The 4473-nt window shown below is 41.1% G+C and overlaps 1 long non-coding RNA gene across 1 annotated transcript; it reads right to left on the bottom strand.

Moving 5' to 3' along the window:
• Positions 1 to 646: 646 nt before the first annotated feature.
• On the bottom strand, positions 647 to 2257 carry LOC121405514. The gene is made up of 3 exons (XR_005968622.1): positions 2094 to 2257; positions 913 to 1464; positions 647 to 821 (listed from the first exon to the last, which is right to left on the bottom strand). It is a non-coding gene; the product is annotated as an uncharacterized LOC121405514 (long non-coding RNA).
• Positions 2258 to 4473: the final 2216 nt, after the last annotated feature.

The raw sequence follows: 4473 nt of genomic DNA, 5'->3' as shown, positions 1-4473 counted from the left end.
CATGAGCCTTTTGTTGGCTGTGGAATGAAGCGTCTGTGGGATATTTAGCACGTTCAGGACAGGTAGTGGAAATTCTTCGTGCCCATCATCACCATCACCATCACCTGGGCAACAACTTGGGGCGATTGAAGCGCGCTTAACGCTGCGTGAGATGCACGGCTGATTGGGCTCGACAATCGCCTTTTTGCTTTAACACTTGTCGGAATCGCTCAGCGGGGGCGTTGGATGATGTGGAATCGGGGCTGACACTTAAAAGAAACCTGATGGAATGGGGCTAGAATGTAATTTACAAGCCAAAGCAGAAGATGAAATTCCATTTCTATGCATGAAAGTATCTGTGGGTATCTGGGGTGGGCAGAGCCCGAATCGACGATCATAATGAGCCTCTTGGAAACCAAACGACAAACTAGAGACTATTATACAAATGTTAAAAAATAATATGCTCTAAACATAGCCCAATGCTCGGTAAAATTTCTTGGAATAGAAAATTTCAAAATATTTTCGTTTTATTGTTAGCAGCTTGGGCGTATAAATAGATGTAATACCTACACAATAATGCAATATATAAAGCTGCAGAGAACAAATTATCCGCACTTGGAATATAGCAAATACTTAGAGCTTTAATTATTTCTAGTAAAGCCTGGAATGCACTTTTTTGGTTCTTCTCTGCCTGTATCTAAATCCATCTTTAGTTGAGCTTTCATTACCATCTTAGTGAAATTCCTAATGAATTACTCAGACGCTTTCGCCTCTCGTCATTCACATTCACATCCTCATCGTCGCCACCTCTGAGGTCGTAGTCGCCGGGTGCCTCGTTCGTGCTGAGGTATACGAATGTATAAATTAAAATCCAAATGCAGGCAGCGTGAAAATTTCGTTTAAAATAGCAAAATTAAATACAGATGCACTCACATGCTTGCCAGGCAATTTGCTGTGGCCAGAGAGGAGACGAACGGAGATTTCTCCTCTCTTTTAATTTTTTTCTTTTTTTTTTGGGTATTTTTTCCTCTGCAAACAAATTTAATTTATTCGTGCAACTTTTTCATGCCGAATTTACGAGCAACTGGAGCAGGAGCAGGAGCAGTAGAAGCTTTAGTAGCAGTAGCGGATTCCAGCTCAGAGCCGGAGCCGGAGCCGTGCAGGCCGCTTGGTTTGCCGCGGATGATTGTGTCCTTGCACATCCTGCAATCCCAGAAACTGAACCTCCTCATCCTCTTACTGTAACCCCCGCCCTTTTGGGCCACTACCCATCTCAACCGTGTAAGCGTCATAGCCACGTCAATTTATTTATTTCTGGATTTCAGTTTTTAGTTTGCCGTACGTTTTTCCACAGAATATTTCGAGAGTGGGTCGTCGAGAGAGGAGTGGCACTGTGGACCAGTGGGTAAAGGATAGGGAGAACCACAAAAAAACGGATTCAGTGGATGCTTTTCTCGGGAGAACGAAGCGTTGTATGCTCTCAATCTATAAAATAAAGAGCAATGTTAGTTAGTCATAGTTTAAATTGTTATGTGAGTGGTCAAGTACACTTAAGTATTCGAAGGATATGAACTGATCTTAACCAATCTTCGCCAGACAATATCAAAGGAATGTTTAATTAGAATTAATTTTTAGTTCCTATGGAACATTTTTTGTACAAAATTGTTAGAGATCGAAATGTACTTCAACCTTGTGTTATTATTTTTTCATATCAAAATTCAGTACACATTTTTTAGAAAGAATTATTTTACAATCTAAAATCGTACATTTTATAATAAGTACAGTGGCCTGCCTGCCTTTTGATGATTTATGCATGTCATAATCCTTCAATAGATAAAAATACCCCAGAAAAGAGCATTAAAAAAATAAATTAACAAAAAGAGCAATCACTTGATGCGTTGAAATGGCGTTGCCAGACCAGTGCAGACCAACCCAGTCCCAGAACCAGAAGAGATCCGTGCAGACCCGAAACGAGTCGTGTCGAGTCGAGGCGGGACTCTCGTTGCGCTCTGCGCGTTAAAATTTCGTTATTATGTTGACAGCATTTTTGCTATTTTTACTTGAAAGCTTAACCAAGCACACATACACACACTCGCACACATATTCGCACTCACCCGGACAGAGGGATATACACATGGGGTCCCTTGGTGTTATTTTGGTGCTTCCCCAAGCTTGTTTTTTGGTTGGCTGGCCCCGGCTTTTTCCCACATCCCCACAGCCCATGACCCTTGCCGCCGACCTCTTCTGGCCATTTCCTGATCCGTCGTCGCTTGTCAGTGATATACATATGTAAAATATTTTCAGTTGCAAGAGCAGCAGAACAGCAAAAGCAACAGCAGCGGTGGCAGCCACCAACTGAGCTATTTTGTGGCAATAAGCATGAAATTTAAATGAGTGCTTTCCCCAGGCACCAGTCTCTCCCATCTACCCCATCCGCTTTCACTTAATCCCCATTGGAGCGGTCTTCATTTGAGTACCATTGGGTTATTATTTCATCTCTCTCTCCCCTCTATCTTTTGTTGTGCCTCCCCATACGCACCGCTTGCAATTAGTGAGCTCGTGTGGCAGAGCCCTAGATGGATGTGGCAACTGATAGATTATAGTACACATATCTACACTACATACAAAAATAAATGTACATAAATGTTCGGGAATTCATGCTGGATTTTGGCTGCTATTCAATCGAATAAATGTTCAAGTGGCAGCTGGAAATATGAGAACTAAATAAATTTGTGAAAATAAATGAAACTGTTGGCAAATCAAGTGGCCTGTGGGGATGGGCGGATATATAAATCCTGTAAGAGGTAAAGTTTACTTTAGCTGCGGCTGAATATGAGAAGGCCTACATGAAACCACAAAAATTTGTTTCGCAGGTTGGATTTTCCAGCAAAGCTATTTTGGGAAATTTGTAATTAACCGAAACAATCTGGTTAAATTTACGAGACAAATAACAAGTATTTATACACATTGGGGTGTGTGCGTGTGTGGGGCTTGAATCTATTGTACACGTGTGCATATTAAGGAAATTTTAAGAAATCCGTGGTTAATCAGCCACATGTTTGTGAAGTTTGTAAAACAAAAATTCAACGAAATATGTACAATGTTTATGGTTTTTATTAATTCGTGTGCATATAAAGTATTAAAACGTATTACCATCAAACTGAAAATATGAAAGGGTAATTTAAGCTTATAAATTATGTTTTCCCCAAAAATTCCTCGAATGTTCGTTGGTATAGTATTTGGTGAAATTAGGTATTGCCAAGCAGCGATATGAATGCCCAACGGCTGACTAAAACTCAATTGTAACAATCATTTGAGCTGGGAAGAAAAATATATTTTTAGATTTTTCTTGTTTGTATTCCAGCATTGGGGGAAGCTAAACAAAAGCAAACTTCATTTAGAATTTATACAATTGTACGCATGTATACTCTTACATTGGGTGTTGTTAACTTTAACAGTAGTTTGTACATTTCTTAGTCTTCTTGACGAATTTTTGAGGAATATATCTGTTAGAGTATCTAAGCTGCTGCTGCTTCCAAAACTATCCTCTTTTTCTTATATTTATTTATTTATTTATTTATTTAGTGCATTTAGTGCAAACGTTACTTAACCGCTTTTGTGAGTTGGGGTGGGGGAAGCTCAGGTTCAGGGGTTTTTCGAAGAACCTGCGAATCCTGACAGCTGTGTGTGGGTCATGCCGAGTGCAAGGGATATGCGCTTGGGGTTGTTGTCTCACTGCCTCTAAGCCCACCCCCTGGAAAACAACTCTCCCACCCTTGGAAGCCCAACCCGCAATACCAGAGAATATGCGTTGAGAATGCGCTTACACAAATTTCTGGTATTATGTTGCATACTTTTTGGGGTAATTTATGATTTCCAAGCACACCCACCAAACGGACAGGGGGGCGGGGGTGGAAATAGTGATAGCCTGGAGGGGTGGTATTTCTATTCCCATTCCCCAACACTAGAGTAGCAGAAGAAGGGAAACAAATGATGTTTTGTGACGTGCAAGTTTTTGTGTCCATGTGTGCTGTGCTGGAAATGAAAGCATTCGATTGTCTGCAGGGAGAATGGGATAACAGGATAAGATAAATAGAAACAAAAAGTTGGAGAAATATGATGCAAGCAAGAGCTGGGGTACGGACCCTGGACAGGGGATTGAGAGCTTACCAAATGGGTTTTCCTCTGGCTTTAACCCTGTGCTCCTCTTTTAGTTCTCACTGCCTCGAATTCCCTTTTCAGGTAAGCCTAGATGCATTGAACTTTTAAGCCCAGTCAAAGTCTGAACTGAAATCCTTTTTCGGTTTCAGTTTCAATCAAAGCAAAAATCGCTGAATGTTGCGTGGGGCGTATGGCGTATGCCGTGGAGCATGCGAACCGAGCCAAACAAGGGCTTCTCATCATTAGCTTTGAACTTGGCACTGTGAAAAAGCCGTAAGCTGGAAAGCAAAGATCAGAACAATTAATGCCACTTTTTGTGGCTTCCTCTAGGAC

This window comes from Drosophila obscura, unplaced genomic scaffold (assembly GCF_018151105.1).
Source record: "Drosophila obscura isolate BZ-5 IFL unplaced genomic scaffold, ASM1815110v1 contig_14, whole genome shotgun sequence".
NCBI lineage: Eukaryota > Metazoa > Arthropoda > Insecta > Diptera > Drosophilidae > Drosophila > Drosophila obscura.
The sequence above is the reverse complement of the archived record's forward strand: the minus strand, read 5'-3'. Positions and strand labels throughout refer to the sequence as shown.